Genomic DNA, 21,244 nt, shown 5'->3' with positions numbered 1-21,244 from the left:
GAAAATCATTGTTGACTGTAACCATAGGAGAAAAACAGAACAGCCTAGAAAAAGCTGAGGCATGTGATGATGGACTTACAAATAATTACTTAGGTGTTCAACTTTATATCCTGTGAGTAACCTCAGTGATTCAACAAACCTCTTCACAGAGCATAAAGGTACGGACCTCTTCCACCCAGGATGGTGGCTGCACTACCTTGAACACTATAACATTAACAACTCCTCCACCTAACTGCCTTTTTCCATAATGTCAATGCAAGCAGCTGCCGACAAGCACAGGCTCGTTGAAGTATTATTTTGGGGGAAGTGCCAGAAATTATTTATTTCAACAGACTTTTGAACATACTGTACTATTATTCTTAGAGTGTATTAAATGGGTTGCACTTTTAGTTGAGTGGATACTGAATTTTTGTTTTGGGTAAAAAGATTGTTTATTTTACACTAAAAATACATCAGTGGTATTATATATGATTAAGAGATGTTCTTTTTAGTGGTGGCCTTATTAGTAAATCTGCTATGAAAAATGTGTTTATTAGGTAGCTAACAGCACTTCAGTTTGTGTCAGACCATTAGCTAGCAACCTCATGGGTGACTCTACCGCTGTTTCTGGGTGATCAGCTGGGTTTTATTGCCTAGGGACTGCAATAACATAGCCCACATTTGGAGCAGTAAATCACTGAGGTCCAAATTAAGTTATCAACATAAAGTATTTGATAATAATACAAAGCTAAATGGCTGTTTGGAAAAGGTGATGATGGTGGTTTTGGCATTGGTGCATTCACGTGAGCTGTTTGCAAATAATTTGAAGTCTGAACTGATTTTTTTTTTTCCTAAAGTTATGGCCAAGTTTTGTTCTTAATTTAGTAATTTGGATTATTGCCTGTTGTGCTTAGGACTTGACATCTGGGGAATGCATTTAAAGAATGAATTAAAGAAACACACACTACTTTAAAGCTAGTTATTAGAAGTTAACGGAAGAAATATTTTGTTAGTCCTCTGAGAGCCACTACCTCAGAACAGCTACTCTTTCCAGTTTTGTGATATTGAACTAGATTTGTTTTCTGCCTTCTCTGTGAAAGACCCATGCAATTAACAAAGGGAATCCACAAGCTGCCTACAAAGAGACAGACTTACCAAACCCATGAAATGAGCCATCTCAGAAGAGAAACAGTCTAGTAGAATCTTCTTTCCTTGTTACTGCTTTACCAACTCTGCCAGCATTACCAAAAGTGAATGTGGAACATTTCCTGCCTCTTCCATGAATCTCCAGACAAGGCTGGACAACTCATATGGAGCAATCAAAGGGAGTATTACCACCTCTAGTTATCTGCTCTTCTCTTTTGCTGATGGTTACTGTCCCATAACAGTCAGCAGAATCAGTGCTTCACCCTGCTTAGTGATGTAAAACACTGATCAGTTTGGGATCTGTTAGTCTGTTTGTTGGATTTTTCTGACATTGAAACCTTAGGGAGATGAACAATTTAGACAGGAAGGCAAGGTAACTTCTCTTGGTATGAACAAACATTTTCTGGAGACACTTCTGCATCAGGTTCTCTAACTTCTTTTAGATCAGATCTATCTGGCATTGTAGGTTGAATTTCAGAGACTCTTTTTCACTCTCCAGTTACTGCTGTTGCTAAACAATGGAATTACAGATACAGTATTCCTCAATGGGAGAACTGCAACAGCAGGAAATTTTGAGAAGTCTGGTGTATTCAAAATCTCAAGAAAGGGCAAATGACACTGCAAGACTCAAAATGCTGGACAACTGAGGAGGAGAAGGATTTAAAGCCAGATTTTTATTTATTTATTTTTTATGAGCACCTTTGAATTGCAGTAGTTAATCAATACTTCAGAGAAAATGTCTATGCTAAATATTCAGCATTTTAAATAAAGAACATGGGGCTCTTCTGCAGTAGGACCAGCAAAGGCCAGAAGAGTGTTCCTAACATCTTGAGGCTAATACAAGGAAAAAGAACACACAAATCAGCCTACCCTTACTCATGATGTAAAGAATCAACTATTGACCCTTTTGCATCTGTTTAAAAAATAAAATCCTTTTGATATTCATGTGAGTATAAAAATATTGATTCAAGTAAAACAAGGCTATTAAATTCCACTGTTATAATATTCTCCAGTAATGGTTCAGACTGCATAAGCTCTTGATAGATGAGATGTTTTCATCCCTTAGGGTACACACGAAGAAGAAAAAAAGATGGTGAAGGAACACTGTTTTCACTATCTATTGTTTCAGATGTAAGAGCGTGTTGCTATCCAGTGGGAGCAACGCATCTGCCTATGGACTCCAGCTGTATGCTAAATGTTAGGAGTCAACATGCAAATAACAAAATACCAATCAATCCTACCATGTGACAAGCCTCTGAGACATTTAATTTCATAGGGTTCCTTCACTTCCCCAGTAACACCTAGATATGCCTAATTTGTTACTCATTTGTAATAAAGACATGAGCTGAAGAAGTCAAACTGATGAATTTGCACTTAACAATTGCTTTATGTAGCTGAAGTATTGTAATATATACCAGAAGGGTGCAGTTTACCATCCCCTCATTAATCAAGAACATTAATGGATATGTTCCTATGTCAAAAGGAAAGAAAAGACAAGACCTTACATGAAATATATTAAGAATCAATCATTTAAAATTCTTCATGTAGTTTTAAATGTACCTTTTCCCACTGCCACATGGGAGAAGTACAAATTATTTTAATTTATATGTTTCCTGTATCAAGACAATTACAGCAAAGAGCTTCCCAAAGACAAGGCTGAATCTACAGCAGATATGGGTTGAGACACACTTTCAGTGCTGGGTGAGAAGGAGGTATCAAAAGCCAACCCTTGCCAAGCTGCGTATTTAAATAGTATTAAATGATAAAGAGCACTGATTGATCTAAACACTAATCAGCCACTGTTTAAGTAAATTATATGCAGAGATTAATGCAGAAAAAAGAAAAGGAGACTAGAAATATAAAACAAAATCAATGCTTTTAGAAAGGGGAGAATGAAAAAAGCAGAAATAGTGGTTGTTTTTTTGTCATTCCTCAGCCTTTTGAGAGCGCAAGGTTTCTGAAGGAGTGACCTACGCAGCTGCAATCATGTAGCACATCCTTGGGCTATATCTGAAAGTAATCATAATCACACTTACATCCTGAAAGGCGCAATCCCCTGCTGTAGCTGGTCGTACCACCAGCTCCTAGTAAACATTGTAGCTTCAAAACGTACAGCTTGCTCCTGTGTTTCATGCTACATTTGTCACAAGCTTTCCTGAAGCACATTTGGTGGCTGATTCACACACGTTATGCGCTGTTGCACCATTCGATGAAAGTGGGTGGGTAACAGCGTGAGCTCTTACAACTCCGTGTGAGGAGAGGCTGATAGGGGAGTAAGGAATGTTGTGCCACGTTTTGGCTTATGCTGTTTATTTGCACAAATGTGAAAGACGCTACTTCCCTAAATACTTCGGCTGAACTGTCAGCTTTTCCTTGGCGTTACTGATTAACTCCGCTCCCCCTCATCCTCCCTCTCGCTGCTCTGTCACGCACACACTCAGGGATCAGTTCAACACAGAGCACGGCAAAACCTCTCCACCCAAAGAGTTCAAGCCTGTGGATGCCTTTGATTTGAGTTTAACTTGGCTTTTGCTTAGCTATCTCCTATGGCTCTTCCAAGAGAAGGGCGGTAGTTACACCCACGGCTTTCAATAATATTTATCACAACCTGTTTGAGCAAGTTTGAGTGCAACCGGTAAGTCTCTGAGGATGGCAGAGAGGACCATTGCATAACGGGGTTCAGCTTAAGTCCAGAATGCTAACTTAGCTAGACGAGTCAACATCCCACAACTCAGAAAACATTATTTGAAACAGGAAAAGAATGCAAGCTATTTTTCCTAAGGAGTGCACTGTTGGTTTTGTGTTAGAATTCGCAAGGTATGTACATAATATACGCTGCTGTCAAAAGCTCCAAGCATTTTTTGTTTCAAGACTGCGAAAGAATGTGGTTTGTCACAGCTCACTGCTAGAATATTTGTAAAATGCTCATGGGAACTCTTGGAATAATTAAAGAATAGTGTCTCCATGACAGGCTAACACCCATCCCAATTCCTTCCTTCGCAAGGAAACAATATGGTTATATATTATAAATTATGGCTAATTATCTCACATCCTGTTTCCTCATAACCCTAAACACAAGAAACCTTTTCTTCTTCATGATATTCAGTCTTGCTGTTAATAACATCTTTCATTTCTACAGTGGGATTTATTCCAGAGGATTCCAACACATCTCCACGGAGCACCGTCAAAGTGTGACCACTAACAGCATACGGAGAAGAAAACTCTGGCCAAGAGCATTATAAAATTCCTCTGATCCTATATAAAAGGACTGGTGCTATCCACAAAGAACTGAGAGAGTCTTGTTTTCTAGGGTTTTATCCAAGATCCTCCCCTTCAGCTTCACAGCCAGAACATGCTTTAATTGAACGGGAAACTCTCAGGAGCTGATGCGTGGTTCCTGGGTATGGAAATATTGTGACTCTGAAATGTGTGCTGCCAAGTCTTATCTTATCTGATCACACCCATCAGATCCTTCTGGAGATGAATGTTGTCAAAGATGAAGCCAACAGAGTTTCTATATTTAGTTTTATAAATGGTTGGTTCAAATACCAATAATAGAATTAGCAGTGGCTGATTAATCCCTTCTAATGAATTATAATACAAAAAAAAAAAAAAAGACTCCAGTCTTCACTGTCTTCTGCGGCTGGGCAAAACAAGTCCAGTATCGATATCTGAAAGGGATGAGTATGTTCTATGAGATGGGGGAAGGCTTTAATGGGCAGTGAACCAAAGCAGATGTTTGATAACTTTGACAATTGTAAAAAGTTTACAACGTGGCCCTTAGAATTTATTAAAACAAATACAAGGAGAAAAAAAAAAAAAAAAAAGTAGTTATCTAAATTTGCTACACTCCCAAAACAGATTTTTTCAGGTTTTAGACCAAACTTTTGCAGACCAGCCTTTTGCATTCTCTTCGGCTAAAAAAGCAGAAGTCTGTAATTCCTCATTAGTATCTGTTGACTCATTCTGCTTACTTTCATTTATATAATATTATGCTGTATTTCCAAACAATGACGCTTACAAGCAAAGACATGTCGCCTGTAAATAAAAAACACAATATCTCAATCAGGCTTTCAGAACTATTAAAGAATGAAAAACTCTAACACTGAAATAGCTTTGTTAGTGCAGCCAAGTATCCAAGGCATTATGACACACAGAATACACAACCTACTTACTTGGATACATATACATATGCTCCAGAACTCCCAAATTAAAAATTCCCTAAGAAGCAATGAAAATGCAAGTACTAAAGACAGAAAGTTCAGACTACTACATTATTAGAAAAATGAGGTAAGCTACCTAGTTTATGTCCAAGGTTTTGTTGTTGTTGTTGTTTCTTGTCTGTTTTTGTTTCTGCATCACATCTAAACACAAGTCAAAACTGAATCTGAAATGAAAGCAAAGATCAAAACTCATTGCTGGAAAGGGGAATAAAGAGACACACAGAAAACTTCTGGAAAAAAAAAGCAATCAAGCAACCCCCTTGCAAGTACCTCAAAGATAAGAAGGTACGAACCAACATCAAATGATGTCATACCCATCACAATTCATTTTATACCAGAGTAACATGCCCTTTGGACAGGAGAGACAGAACACTGATGTACTTGATTTTAGTGGGCCTTTCAATGCTGTTTAGCCTAAAAAAGAAGTCTGAGAATATTTTTTTTAAAGTTAAGACCAGATAAAAATATGTTGCAAAGAGAAAGGAAACAATCTGTTGTTCCCTGTGCCAGTGGTGGACAGGACTAAAACTATGGGCTTCTGATGCAACAGGAAGGATCCAGGTTATGGATTATGAGCAGCTTAACAAAAGCAGAAATTTTAAACCAGAGAAATAGCTTGCCTGAGGACACTTTGGAAGAGACAGTCCACCTCCAGAGGCCTTGAAGCACAAAGTCAACAAAGGAGCAATGGATACAAGACTGATCCTAAATGGGGGCAAAGAGGTTGAATGAGTTCTGAATCAGCTCTGAGTCTACTCCAGACTTTTTTTTATGCCATTTGAATATACCTACATTCCTCAAAAGCCCAGAATACAAGAGCTAAAGAGACGAATCATTCATTGCTCAAATGAGCATCTGAAAACAAAGAGCAAAAACATCATGTCATCAATGGTTCTTCTGTTCCCTGGATATTGAATATTTTGGTAGCTTTAATCAATCAATCCCAAAAATGTCACTATAGGAAGAACAGCTTACTAATTTAATTTTTTTTCACTCCATCTCTTTCAGAGACACAATGTAGTACTGGCAGCATAGAGACTACAAAAATACCACTTCATGTTCATTTGGGTTTATTACATTGAGAAAGAAATAATCACAAGGTCAGTGTTGCCCATCCCTTGTTTGCCCTCGTTGCAATGGTTTTCAGATAATAAATGGCATAGGATCATTTCAACGGTGAAGGATACTCCAAAGTAAAAAAAAAATTCAAATTTACAACACCAAAACACAAGTATTTCCATTTTCCCCTCTGCACTCTATGCTAATCCTAATTTCTGCCCTCACGGATAGCTACCGCTTCGCCCTCCAGGAGTTCCACTCTACCATGCCCTGCCTCATCCTTGCTTTTTCATCCACCACCTCCCCTTGATCTACCATATCGTTATTGAAATCTCTTCAGCCCAGGTAGGACTGGAAACCTCTGAGGGCAGGAACTTTGTTGGCACACAGAAAAGCTCAGAACCTGACAGCAGTGAAGTCCCAGGTTTTCCTCTCAACTGTAAACAGCGTACAACACGTGCTCGTCTCCAAAGGTGGATGAGAAAGGGCCAAAGGAGCTCTGGTAATACAGCATACGCTGTAAGCTGTATGAGTAGGTATAAAGGTCAGTGCTGGAAAGGATAAGGATGCCTCTCTTTAACCCATGTAAGATACACGGTCACAGGATCAAACAAAAGTACAGACAGCACCTCAAACGTGATGAGTGTTTCTCCTTGCATTCCTCTCTGTCACTGAAACCTCCCATCAGCTTCCCTGGCTCCTCTGCGCAACGTGATCTGTGCAGCAAGAGGAGCTGACAGCAACGTCTTCACGACCTGTGACAGAAACAGCGAATACCGAGGCTTCCTCTACATCTCTGAGTCTCAAGTGACTTAGGAGTCATTTTAACTACGAGACTCAATAGTGAGTAAAAACATACGGCAGTTCTGTGTAGCATGGCCTCCTTACAACAAAACCTTACCTCTGTGACCGGATAGTCGAACACAGTGCTGTTGTTCCCTCACCATTCCTCCTTCTTAACTGCTTCAGTGTCTTGTTTGAGGGTCATTCAAGATTTCAGTCTACTCAAGATGCAGCACTGAAAGTCATCTGTCTTAGTCTGCAACAGGGCTTTCTTTAATCTCATCCTTCAAAACAGCTCATTCCTTTCTTCAGATGATGGAGTTCATTAACCTTAATAACCCTTAAAGTCAGACTTACCTTACACATTTCGTCATCTTTCTTCTGTCTGTGCTTTCCTACCTATGGCTAGAGACCTGCTTATTATTACATTTCCCTGCAGCCCGCTAATGAAGCCAGTCCTTCCCTTTCTTCCTCTGCCTCTCCTCACGCGCTGTCCCCACGGGCTGCTCTTACTTAATTCAAGCTCTTCTGACTTAATCCTAAATTAATATTCTCCATAACGAGGTGCCACCACTCTCCCCAGACTCCGACGCGCACCTTGCCCCACCGTGCCCCAACAGCCACACCGCCACACTCCACCAAGCCCCAACCCGCCACCGCCTCCTGGCCGGGCAGCCTGGTAGGGCGGGCGGCCATCACCCTACCGCCCCCTGGTCCCTCACCCGCCATCGCCATGGCCATGGCCATCGCCATCGCCCCCAGCATACGCAGGGCTGTGCTCATCGCCCCGCTGCGCCACATCGGCCACACCACACTCGCATAACGAACAGACAGAGGCTGCTTTGGGTTGAGTTTATTAAAACGAGGGGCCGAGATGGGTTCAGGTTATTAAAGTAGCGAAGAAGGGAGGGCTGTGAAGGAACGAGGGGGTTACTGCCCCCCCCCGTCGCGCTGTGATGACGCCACCGCCGCCCGGGCCGGGCCGCGCCCCTCCGCCTCGCCGCCAGCAGGGGGCGCCCGAGCCCGCCCCGCGCCTCCCCCCCCCCCCCACCGCCCCGCCCCGCCAACCGGCGGCGGGTCACGTGCCCCCGCCCGCGCCCCGCCTCCCCGCCCGGTGCCGCCCCCCGCCCCGGGAGGACCTTTCCCACAATGCCGCCGCGGGCGGGGCGGTTTGGAGGCGTCTCGCTGGCGGCCGCCACGCCGCCTCCTCCCCTCCCTCCCCTCCCCGCGCAGCGCCCCCCCGCGGGCCCCGCCGGTACCGCGCAGCCCCGTCCCGTCCCGGCGGACATGTGGCCCGGCGGCCGCTGAGCCCGCTCCGCCGCTCGGCCCCGGAGGCAGGCGGCGAGCCGCTGGAGGAAGCCCCCAGGCGGCAGCAGCAGCAGCGGCGGCGGCGGAGGCGGCGTTGGGGACAACCGGAGGCTCCGCTCCATGGTGGGGACGGCGCCAGGTAAAGCGGCGGCGGGGATGGGGAGCGCCCGGGGGGCGGCCCGGGCCCGGCGGGGCCTTCCCCTCCCTCAGGGCCCGGCGGTGCGGCTGCTCCCGGCCTGCCCGCCCCCGCCGGCCGGCTCCCAAAACGGGGCGGCTCCGGAGCCCGTCCCGGGCTGCCCCACGCCGAGCGGGGCTGGCAGGGGGCTGGCAGGGGGCTGGCAGGCCGCCGGGGCGCCGCCGCTGTGCTCCGCAGCGCTGCCCGTCCTGGGGCTCCTCGGGGAGCGTGCGGGGGGCTGGGAGACCGGCCCGCAGCGTGGCCGGCTCTGACAACGCGTTTGGCACCTGAATGCGGCACGGTTTGGTGGGGCTAACCCCTCTCCTCCCGTAATATTCCCTGCAGAGCAACTTTTCGGGAAGAACGAGGTAGCAGGGAGAGAGCCCAAAGCGTTACTGATATCTGGTATCAGCGACTGAGTTTGCCACTGGCAAAGAATCACTTTATAAAAATGTGGAGAAACTGTCGTGGCTGTTCCAGCCCAAACGATAAGTGTGTGGTGGATCAGAATGCCCTTGTTGTTGGACAACCGCTTGTGAGGCTTCACATATCTTTTTTTTTTAGGAAAAAAAGCTAACTCTAGTGGCTGGTGTCGTGTTTGTGTATCGTTAACGCATCGAGCTTTTAACTCTCCTTTGGGTCAGAGCTTTAAGTGAGTTGTAGTTTAGCGCAGAATTTTACAGTTTGGGTGTTCAAACTTTCTTGTGCATGGGAGGACGGGGGAAGCCTCTAGTCAGTTTGTCATGGTTTCTTCCTTTCTTAACATAAAGAGCGGATTTCTTAAATGAAATGTCAGTGACTAAAATCCAACGTTAGTTGGTTGATCATATAGGGTAAACCATGTCTCTTTCTTTTTTTCTTTTTTGGGAAGCTGTACTTGGAGATGCATATGCACCAAAAAAAATAGCATCCTCTTTTGCCATATGGAGAAGGCTTGGAAAAGTTCCCAAGAACTTCTTCCAAATGTTTCCTTTAGTGTTTTGTTTTTTTTTTTTAATGAATATAATAACTTTTGTTTGCTTTCCTTAGAGGAGACAAGAGAAATGGGGGGGGAGGGCGGGGTACTATTTAGGTTTTTACTAAATGTTACAATGTCAGACTTCAACAGGTTTTATTTCAGTAGTTTACAGTTACTGATGCGTTGACCTCCAGAGTGATAGATGGCCCACGTAAGAAATACACCAATTTTATTTTATGGTCCGCGTGACTTAAAGTTTGCTTCTGATTATGCAGAATGGACAAGAACTTTGTGGCCTCAGAAAAACATCATCTCTCTCTCTCACATCCAAATTGTCTTAAAACAGAATGTTTTTAGGCTTTCTCTAATAAAAATAAAACTGGAGGCACTAGTTTATCTTGTGCTCGGATCACTTTAAGACGGGGAATGCTTCTCCAGGAATTTGGTGAGTTTTTTTCAATGTTAATTCGTAGAGCTCGAGCACAATACATGAAGGATCTTGAGTTTGACTCAACATGGAGATGTAAGTTTGTTGTTTTACAATTACTCAGCTGTCACTTTTAAACCACCCAGGTGATAAAGAGCTTCTTTTTGCTCTTGACTGACTGTAGTTTGAGTCACACTTTATACATGAGTTTTAGCCTCTGGCTTTATAAAACTTGTATATGGTTCTGCTCGTGATGCGTAATGGTTCTGCTCTGGTTACAAACATCTGCTTCTACCTGTTACAGAGCTTCTTTGCTGAATATTCTCAGTTTTCCATCGCCCTGAGTACTATAAAAAGTGCAAAAACTTAGGTTAGCTGAAGTTTGCTTTATATAGTAATTGCCGTAAGGGTGGTTTGTTTCAGTTAATGTTGTGTATTGGGGGCGTGGCAGAACGCTGTTGGAAAAAGTTGGATGGGCTGACTTGTCGTGCCAGTACCGGAGTTACTGAAACCTGGCCTGCTGAGTCCACTGCTTCAGCACTGCGATTTTCTTTTTCGCCGGCAGTCTAAGGTGAGGGGTAGGAAATGTCCTTCCAGTTAACAGTAACAGAAACGTGCGGTCTAGTTCCTACTGATGTCCAAGAAGATTCCTCAGTTCTGACAACTTGTATGAATGAATTCTGAAATGCATTTGAGATTAAAGTAGGTTTTGTAAGTCTCAGCGTTGTTTGTTTTTTTTTTTTTTCTGCCTATTTTGCCAACTTGGAGATAGAACTAGGTTTAAGGTATAAATTTAACACTATAGCCGTAGATATCAGAGGCTTCTAATGTGTGCACTATGTAGAGTGCTTCAGAACAAGAACTAGTTCGTGGCTTTTCGGCAGCATAGGCATGTTTTATTTCATATGTGTGTACTAGTCCGCTGTACCCTGAAGGGCAGTGACCTTGATCTGAGAGGATATGAGCGCGGTGACTTTTTTAAGCCAACAATGAGGTTGTGAGGTTGTTAACTGAGGTGATAGGTACAGTTTGCAAGCTAAAAGCTGTGAACATCTCTTTCCGGGTCTGCGAGTTGCTTGCTTCTGGTACCCCGAACCACCTGAGCACGGACAATTCCCCTGAGTAGGAAGTTAGCGGTGTGCAGTCATGAAATAACACATGAAGGGCTGCAGCTGGTGGAAGGTGAATGCGTGCGTGTCTTTTAATGCTCAGCTGTACATCACGTCTCTACGTCTAGGTTTGAGGGTGTGCTGAAGGCCGAGCGACTGTTGGAGGGACTCTCAAAGGCTGAATACGCACGATCTGTGCTTCAGTGGCCCACACCAGATTGAACAAACAGTTTTTCCCTGGCAGTTTTATTTTGTTGTTTTAAAAGCCTGTTGCTTGTAGAAACATACTGTTTTACTACAGCTTATTTTTATGGCACTTCTGATTGTTTCTCCAACTAAAAGGCTTAAGGAAAACTAATTAAACTTAACCAAATGTGAAAGTTGTCATTTCTGGGCTGGCAAAGTTGTTAACTGACGTGACAAAGGATGATCAAAATACCGCATTTAATTATCTACGAAGTAGGCAAGATTAAAATAAACTTTGTGTTAAATACATTTAGTAAGGTAACAAATATATGTACACATGTAGGCATATGTGTATCTACACATTACCTTGGTGTACATGGTGATAAAATGAACATTTTTACCCCTTCACCTTTTATTATTAAGTAATACTTTCTGTAAATTATCTTCATATAACACTAGCATTACTCTTTTTTTTTTCCCCCAGGAAAAAGCAAAATTTGAGTTTTGATGTTAATAATCATAATCCAGATATTGGATTATTTTCACTAGAAATTATTTGTCAATCTTCTATAAAGCAAATTTTTTTATACCATTGTGTATTTGTGTTTGAAGAGGGTTAAGGATGACTTGGTGAATGGTCCCTACGTTAGGTCACAGTTCGGTACGTGGAATAATCAGTGTGCAACCCACGCGTATTCCATCATCACAGGAACTGTATTTGATTCTGTGGCCAGTGGCATTCTTAAATTTCTGAGATGATTTCAGATTCTTTCACACATATACATGTACAATAAAAATATATATGAATGAGGATGTAGAGAGAACTGGGGAAAAAGTTTGCTTTTTGCTATCAAGCAGAATATAGAAGAAATAAGTCTTTCAGAAGCTGTTATCTAAAGCCTAATGCTGTGGCAAAAAGCGGTATCTGGTCACTTTTTCTAATAGATGCTAATAATGATGTCTGTCTTAATGCAGATGTTATTTAAGGATTGGTGGACTCCCATTAAAATGCAGTCTTTGTTCATCTGCTATTAGGTCTGTAAGCACTGCCTAACTGTGATCTTCCTTCAAGGATACTATCTGCGAGTAAACCTGACTGACGCATTCAACGTTTGGAACTTTTCCAAACTAGTATGAAATTGCCTGGAAACGTCAAGTGCATTAACACGTGTCTCTCTTCTTGCTGCTTGGCTTTTATTAGGCTGCCAACAGTAACAGTGAGTGGGAAATCCCTGAGATCAGCATCTGGCTAGAAGTCCTCACGTACGTCCATACCTTTTGATAGCACCGCAGGACAGAACTGCAGCAGGGAAGACTTCTGCCTTTGAAATGGAGAATTTTACAAGAAACTGAGCCATAATGGTACTCGACACTTGTGTCGACACTGTGATTCAGGTAGAATCTGAAGACAGATGAGCAGTGTTAATTAGGCTGTTCGCTGCCTAGAACAAATTACTTCAGTGATTCTGAAGATACAAGAAGGAGAGACAATGAAACACTCTGCCTTCTGTACAGCCACTGAATAATCACTTCTATGCAGTTCTGCTTGTCTTAAATGTTCTTAGTTTGCTGCCTGTGATACAAAAGGTAGCGGCCCCTGTGGACTATAGATAGGTGTTCAAGAACTAATTGCAAGTACTGTGAAACGGTTAGAGTAAAGCAGTGTGTTAGTACCTTGAACTCATTAGAGTTTCATTTGAGGTGCTACCAAATAAAGATTCCCGTAGCAACGAAGGTAATGTATACCCTTCTCTCTATACCAATGCAATTGTGCGTTGCTGTTTTTTCTTAAATGCAATTTCCCAAGTCTGAGCAAGAAGGCACCTAGTGCAACTCTGAGAAAAGCTAGTTGGCACCAGCAGTTGTTTTGTAGTTGCTATTGTGGCAAGAAGCTGTGGATGAGGATGGTGTTCATCGCTGTAAGTAGCCTCTAGCACTGGTGACACGGGAAACTTCTCTTGGAAGCTTTGCAATGAGATATAGTAATCAATTATAACAAAAGCTGGGTTGATTATTTAAGAGCTCACAGCCAAGTATTATTTTGTTTTAGGTAATTTCTTGATGCCATCTCTGGGGTGAAAGTACCCCAGAATTGTGTTTTACATGTTTTCTTGTTAGCAGACTGTCCTCAGTAGCTGAAGGTAAAGATTATGGAGTTTGAGATACCTTTTCAAGCTCAGGTCTGGTTTTTCCCCCTTTTGTGGCTAATAGCTTGTGTCACCTTTTGTCTGTTGCTACTGGTATCAAGGAAACCTTCTCTCTAATCCCTGTCTTCCATTCCTGGCTATATCTTTCTAGCTTTATTTTAGCCATCTTGAAAGTGATCACTGAGTAAGTAAGGGCTGTGAAAGCCAGATGAACAGTAATTGAAACTGCTTACTCCCCATCTATCTGCTGCTTCTCAAATGGCATCTAATGCATTGCTCTACAAGTATTGGAAGAGATTTTGTGCAAAATAAGATGCTCAAGATTGTTTCAATTGTCATGATAAAACCTATGCAAGCTCCGTATTTTTACACCACTTTCCAAAAATAGTGTTTTTTGTCTGACATTTATAAGTGGTTAGTGTAGGTCTTTGACCGCAGCTTATAAAATACTGTTATTCAAAGGGAAAAGGAGCTCGAGAACCATGGTTTTTAACATCATAGCTTTCATCTAGTACTTCTTTAAGAGTATGCCTCAGCAAGGCAAAACACTTAGAAATGGCCATGCTACTTTCTTTCTCCTGTTTGTAAATCAATGCCTGTGTATTTTGAATGTAAGCTGAAATTAGTTCTTATGGAGATGAAGGTTTTCATAGGTTCCAAAAGAGCATGTTATATCACTGAACTCTTCGTTTGATGTTTAAAATGAAAGAACAGCAGGCTTTTAATAGAGGACTCAAATTCAGTGTATTTTTAACAAGGGTGTGGGTATGGTTCTATGTGATCTTCTGGAGTGCGTTTTTCAGTTTAAATCCAGAAAATGATACAGGAGCCTATGGACTGCATAATTCTACTCAAGGGATGCCATTGTTTGCAGGAATTCAAGATTCAGAAGCTGAGCAATAAGACTACCATAATGTAGGTGGAAGAAAAAATAATGGTAATCTGTAAATGGACAATTACATGTTATTTCTTCCTTTGCTAGATTCAGCCCTTTCTCTTTTTTTGGCTCAATATAATATTCTAATCACCTACCACTCTGGTTTTGTTGCCACATTTTTTATTTTATTTTTTTACTTCTTAAATATGCTTGCCATTGCTGTGACCCTGGAGCTTTTCGTTTGAGGTCAGTCTTACTCTGTCTCTTACTCTACCAGTTTTGCCATCCGTTTTCCTTCCCCTGTTAAAAGGTCTTAGCTTTTCCACTTCTCGCTGTCTTTGCAAGGTGTTTTTGGTTCATCTCCTGCATCCCTGGTGTGTAAGCCCCGCCGCTTGGGCATGTTTAGGATGGTATTAAGAAACATAAAGATGGTCTTCCGAGTTTCTTTAGCATCGGAGAAGTGATTGCAGCAAGCCCTGCTGTGTTGCCATAGCACTGGCTGAAGTATGCTCATTCATCTTGTGGGAATGCTGCATGTGCAGAGTAGCAATGGGATAGGAACTTGAAATTATTAGTGTATGCTGAGCACAGATCTAACTTATGGGGAGAAAATAAATGCAACGACTAACAAAGATTTCCTGAGTTAATGCAAACTTTTTTTTTTTTCAGATTTGTGCCCTGGCTAGGTCTGGAAGGGTTACTTGTGTGGAAAGCATGTTCTTGATCTCGGTGACCCACTGCCAAGTATCTGCTCTTGGGTGGAAAGCATGAAAATATTGGTGCTTGCTTCCAAGTGGCTAGGAAAAAAAAAAAAAAAAAGAACGCTTTAACTGTTCTTGGAAATGGCTGAGCCATTTTTGCTGACTTTGGTATGTAATGCTATCCCTTCCAGCTGCAAAAGTATACGTGTGACTAAGGACCCTCAGCAGAGGAAGACGGGGTTGTGAGTTTATGCTGACTTGGTTTAGTTGCCTGAACCGTGTGCACCATGACAATAGTATCTAATCCCCAGTTAGTTCCTGTTGTTTGCAAATCTCAATTTCACACAACTCAGTCACGGGTTACTTAGAAGAAACACCTAAGTGCTGAATTGTACGTTTTGTGAGAGGACGTCGCGTTGTCTGTTTTCTGTTGCGTATTTCTTTGTGTGATGTTAATGGCTGTGATACCTGCGTGTTTATCAGCAGTGTGTGGAGCAGCGTGATTTAGCCCTGGCGCACAGGTGTGTTCTCCCTGTGGGAACAGTCGTGGCACAGTGCTTGTTCTGGGGGGTTTCTCACCATACGCATGGCACAGCACAACAGGCACCGTGCTTATTGCCTTGTATTGAAAATAACTGCTTTGGAAAGCAAAATAAGGTCCTCTTTTAATTTCTGAGTATACATTTTATCTTGTATCAGTCCTCAGAAGCTTCTGTTCATCCTGGCCGCTGTATAAATGAACTGGCTTTTGCGTGGGGTAGTGGCTCCATGATGTGTTAAACCCTGTCTTAGGGCTGTCGTGGGCCCAGCCATAAACTTCTGTACAGACTAGGCCTGGGATTTGTCTTTTGTGATTCAGGATGCTTTTGGAAAGCAGCGTTACGAGTGGCAGTCCTACCTTGCCAAGTAGCCTTACTCCGATGCCTAGGTAAGCTATGCAGCTTTGTCCCCAGCACTTCTGCATCCTCAGGAGCTGACAGAGGCTTGAGTAAGGCTTGTCCCCTGTCAGAACAGAAAGGTGGTTGCTTGCAAACAAGAGAAATTTCTCTAAAGAGGCAGTAGGGAGATGAGTGTGGCTTTGAAGTGCAGGTTAGATATCAGCTGTGAATGTATACTTTGAATCAAATGAGACTGCACCCTTACAACTCCTAACAGTGATTTTTTTTCCTTGCTGATTAACAAGCTTAGCTTCGTTTAGTTCTTACTCAGAACTAAACATGCCTGAGCACTGGCCATCTTGGCTGTCAGTGGTCACGCTGGATGTACCGATGATGCAGAGGTGTCATTTCTCCATAGTTTATGTATGTAAATTCGTGTGGTCTGAGCTAACCTCACAGATATGCAAAATGCTGGCTAACTGATTCAGATTGACTTGCAGAGGGAATCTGCCGAGACAGTGTTTCTCATTGCAGCTTACTGGCTATGAACTCTTAATGTAAGTTCAGGACACGGCCCAAACTTTGCCACCTATCTTAGTGGAACAAAGTATGTTACGGTTGGCGGTGCAGAAAGATGAGAAATGAAATTTGCTTTCTGTAGGTAATTAAGTGTCAGTGCCAGGAAGGTAACTAGTTTGGTACCCAGCTCAAATTTGTCATGTCTCAAAGCTCCTAACTGCTGTGCAAGCTCGTTACCAGCTCTTCTTCACTTCTTTGTGAGCTTCCTCAGAAATGGGTCTCAGCCTTGCGTGGTAGAACGGTCAGGATGGATGTGTGTGAGGTAGCTTTCTTCAGTGCGTTTTTGACAAAGATATTTGAAAGAGAGTGAATATCCCTTTGTTCTAACTCTCTTAGTCAAACATGATACCTTTCCTGACTTGTGGAAATAGCAGTCTTCCTGTGGGTTGCCCCGGTAGTTGTGTAGATATTTATGGTTCTGGTGAGCGAAGCAGTAGAGACCAAAAGAGCCCTCGTGTATTTCCTTTTTTTGGAGGGGGTAGGGGTATAACACTTTGAGTCTTAGTGCCCCATGTTCTCCTAAGTTGCATACTTAAGACTGAGATGGCTTCTTGGGGTGGTATTTGGAGTTTTGCCAGAGACTCTGATGTTTATCAACTGATGTTTAGCACGAGACCTTTGACTTTGTCCTTTTGTTATCTCTTGTTCCTCAGTACTAATATTGCATTTCTTCTGTAGCCTACCTACCTACTTTTCTTTATTAGAATCACGGAATGTCCTGAGTTGGAAGGGACCCCCAAGGATCATCGAGTCCAACTCTTGGCTCCACACAGGACCACCCAAAAACCAGGCCATGTATCTGAGAGCATTGTCCAAACGCTTCAAGGAACTCCAGCAGGCTCAGTGCCATGACCACTGCCCTGGGGAGCCTGTTCCAGCATACAAGATACAAACTGATGAGAAGGAGAGGAATGCAAAGGCTGGTAGATCAGGTGGCCAGCTGCATGGCTGGGATTCTGGCATGAAGGAATGCTTGGCCTATGCATGAGTTTCCCAGGACAGGAGATATGGGAAGTTCCCTTAATATACACTTGTTGTTGCTGCTATTGTCAGTCTGGATGTGTGTAAATCTGTTGAGTTGGGGGTTTCTTTTAGCTTTGATAAAGCTCTTAAATAAGAATTGTTAAGTTGGCATCATGCTTTTGATGCAGGTATTAATGGCAAAATGCGAGTCTTATAAATGTTGCCCTTTTTTTGAAATTGGCAGCATGCTTGGTTTAGTTCTGTTTTACTGGAGCTTTTTGGATAGTGACTTTTCTTAGTAGGCCTATAACGTGATTACACTCTGCTACGCATGTGAATAACGTATAATGAATAAAGTATTCTCCCGTTACTGTTAGGGAATGTAGAGCACTGAAAGAACTTGTAGATGAGTGTGACTTGTCAGCACTGTTGTACATAAAATAGCGGTTCTGACATTGCTTGGCTAGCTTCTTATCCTGCCCAATAAACTGAAGGGGTTTAAATGTTAGGAGCTAGAATTCAATCTGGTCTGTACCAGCACATACCAACCTGTAAAAGCCATGGTGTTCCCTGCTGTTGTTTCACCTGTGTCTTACGGGTGCTCTTCTGTTAAACTTCAGTGAAGAATACTGCCTACTCCCTTGACTTGATTTTTAAAAGGTTCCTATGGCGTGTCTTAAGCCAGGTTGTGTTACAAACTTATGCAGGAAGGAAATTATTACCCTCTGTGCCCACTGTGAGGCTCTAAATCTGCCTTGAAACCCATAGCTCTTCTGATGGTCAGGCTGCTAGATGTGATAATCAGAGCCATTGCAGCAATTCCTCAAGCTTTACCTTGCATTTTCATGGAGTTGGCAGATAATCTATGTACCGGCATGTCCATGTAGGGGGGCAGTTTGACAAGAAAGTCTTAGCTATTCCAGCACCTTGTTGCTGTCAAAAGGGATAATCCTGTTCTATCTTTTCCCTCACCCATTTTTTTTTTTTTTACTTGTAATTTCTTTGGCATATGTCTGCTACTGGTGGCACCAAGCTGTTAGATTAGATTAACTCTCTTGGGTAATTGCATCCTCAGTGGGTTTGCAAAGACTCTTTAAATCAGCAGCGTCTCCTTGGCTGAATAGCACTGATTCGTTCTGAGACACTGGATCCACATGAATAGGCTTAAACCACCAAGAAGGGTTTTTCTTCATTCTCCAAAGCTTAGCACTGGTCTCCTTCTTTCTCTGCATCTTTGGTTCTATGGCATTCCATTTGGGAATGCATACAAGGTGCAAATTGACCATACAAAGAGTAAAGATCCTCTTTAAAAGGTCTCCTTTGAGTGCACCAGTTGATTCTATTCTCGCTGGTGTTCTGGGCCACGAGATTCCTCTACACTACAGAACAAATCCAGGATAACTGCTTCAGATCCTCAGTGTGTAGTCCTCATTTATTGCAGGGCAAACAACATTACTGAGTTGTCAGTTGAAACAAGTCAACCTTCCGGGCTCTTCAGACAGCTTAAAAGTTTTTCTGAATAAAAAGAACTGTGAGGGTTCCTGATGTATACTTGCAAATACACAGTGGTTTCTTCCTTTTCTTGGAATATGTGTTGTGCTAGAATAAGTGGTACAAATAGGTTAAAAAAATCTTTTCAAGTGTTCAGCTTCTACTGGAAATATCATTTCCTCAGTCCATCTCTACAATGGCACAGGGCTTTTGGCAGAAGTTCTCAATGTTCATCAGCAGTTGGACATGTCTTAATGGTCCAGTGGTCATGGTGAGCCCATTTGGAGAGCTCTAGTGGATTCTCGGTGTTCTATCATTAGTTACTAAAATTCTTTGGTTTTGTACACATCTAACTGTCAAGATGTGTTTTCCTTAAAAACGTGCTTGCTGAAGGAAGAGTCTTAAACCTCCTTCCAAGGTTTGTTAAAGATCAACAAAATGTATAGGGCAGGATAGAGCCCTACTTTTTGCTGCCCCCCAAAATTGATGGGAGTAAAGGGTGTTACTGTAGTTTTATTAACCAAATGCATTTCTGTATGCGGAATGTATAGCTGACTGTTTTGGTTTTGAAACAGATTGTGTTTTGAGTTAGTGAAGAAATAAAAATGCAAGCAGTAGAATGCCCTACTCTTCTTAAAATAACAGAAAATGTTTTTGTAGAAACAGAACAGTCAAAACAAATCACTCCTTTAAATTCAGATGCAACGCGTGTCTAAGTTGGAAGGTTGTATACAAACGTTTCCTAAGTTAAGTCCCTTAAGGAAACAAGAATAAAAAAGTATTGGACATCATTTTGCATTTGCTTACTGGAGGTTTTGTTGCATGCTCTTGATTTTTATCCTCCTTTCTAAAACGAACAAGTGTACTTCTGTGTAGACAGGTCTGTGGATTGTGACCGTATTGGAGGAGGAGTATATTGAGTTGTTGCATTTACTGGGCATGAAGAGTGCTTGTGAAGACTTTTGTCTTGTAGTTAGTCAAAAAGCAGACACAATTCCATTTGTCAGTTGCTACACTGCTGTTCATTTTTGTCCAATGATTTTTCTGTGCCTACCTAAAATTAAGACTTTAATGTGATAGGTTTTAGTTCAATGGGACACGGCGTTGCATGACTTCGAACAGACCAAGGTTTTTCTCTGCATGCACAGTGAATTAGTGTTGAAATACATCTGTGTTTTTAGGATGAGTTCTACGTAGTAGCCTGTGTTAACATAAAAGGTTGTCACACTTTAAATTTTTGTGATATAGAAGATTTAGTGATTAAATGGCATATTGGTCTGCATCAAGGAGATGGCCAAGTATATCACGAAGCCAAGTTCTTCAGGCCGATGGTAACAAATCTATTCCCACAGTAAATGATTAACTTTAAGCACTTCTGTTGGGAAATGTCTTTGGTGTTTGCCTTTCTTGAAGACAAGAACTGGAATTTCCTGTGAATAATAACCTAGGAACTTAAACGTTTAACTCCATTAAAATAACGGGGAGAAAAGGGGGGTACTTGTGATAGTGTCCTTGTTCACTATTTTCATTTTAATATACCAGAGTATTCTTGTCTTTATCTCAAATTAAATAGATTAAATAACATTTAGTGAGTTTAATTAAGCTGTTTCCATTACAAAGTAATTCCATTGAAAACCAGAAAAATACCACCTTGGCTATAATGCCGTCCTATCTTTACACATTCTTAAGAAGTATTTCTCTTTAGAGTTGTGGTTTTTTGTTTGTTTGTTTTTGTTGTTGTTATGCTTTTGTTTCTGTCTTGTTAAATGCCTTGCATATGTAGGTCTTGGGGTATCTTCTAATATCTCACATCAACAACTGAATAGCTGTAACTAAGTGAAAAATGTGTTGGTCATAAGCGAAGGAAATTTGGTGTAAGTACTCTAGCTATTGACATTCAAATATATATCAGCCTTATTGGACATGATCGGTCATGGATGTGACTGGATCTTCATGTAAGATCATACAACTTGGTAACTGGGAGGATCTCACAAAAAAACTGATCTCAACTCTTTCACTGTCTGTCCTCAGCCAAGACTACAGATTTCTTCTGTGGCATGCAACTGTGATGAAAAATTCTGAGAAATACTTCCAAATCTTGCTTAAATTTAAAAGAATCTAAAGGAATGTCACATCTGGGGACAAAAAAACCCTCTATTTTCTGTACTGCCTGTTCTTTTTAAACCACTAAGTTCTCTTTTACTAACTGTTTTTAATTTTATAAATATAACAGTGGTCTTTAGTATTAACTCTTG

The 21,244-nt window shown here is 42.0% G+C and overlaps 1 protein-coding gene and 1 long non-coding RNA gene across 4 annotated transcripts in view; one reads left to right on the top strand and one right to left on the bottom strand.

The window, feature by feature from the left end:
• Positions 1-173: 173 nt before the first annotated feature.
• Positions 174-8,207, bottom strand: LOC308184193. Of its 2 annotated transcripts, none has more exons than XR_013942599.1 (4): positions 7,309-8,207; positions 7,037-7,162; positions 5,425-5,512; positions 174-5,163 (listed from the first exon to the last, which is right to left on the bottom strand). It is a non-coding gene; the product is annotated as an uncharacterized lncRNA (long non-coding RNA). The 2 variants fall into 2 exon arrangements; XR_013942600.1 differs by having other exon boundaries at positions 174-4,796.
• A 159-nt stretch (positions 8,208-8,366) lies between these two features.
• Positions 8,367-21,244, top strand: part of SCAF11 (SR-related CTD associated factor 11) — a 47,918-nt gene continuing 35,040 nt past the window's right edge. The window contains exon 1 of one of the 2 annotated variants that reach the window (XM_080576677.1): positions 8,367-8,637. The gene's annotated coding sequence lies outside the window, so the exon portion shown is untranslated. The remainder of the gene's footprint in view (positions 8,638-21,244) is intronic. The other variant, XM_080576676.1, reaches the window with a different exon arrangement.

Source organism: Anser brachyrhynchus, assembly GCF_964034855.1.
Source record: "Anser brachyrhynchus genome assembly, chromosome: 1".
NCBI lineage: Eukaryota > Metazoa > Chordata > Aves > Anseriformes > Anatidae > Anser > Anser brachyrhynchus.
The sequence above is the reverse complement of the archived record's forward strand: the minus strand, read 5'-3'. Positions and strand labels throughout refer to the sequence as shown.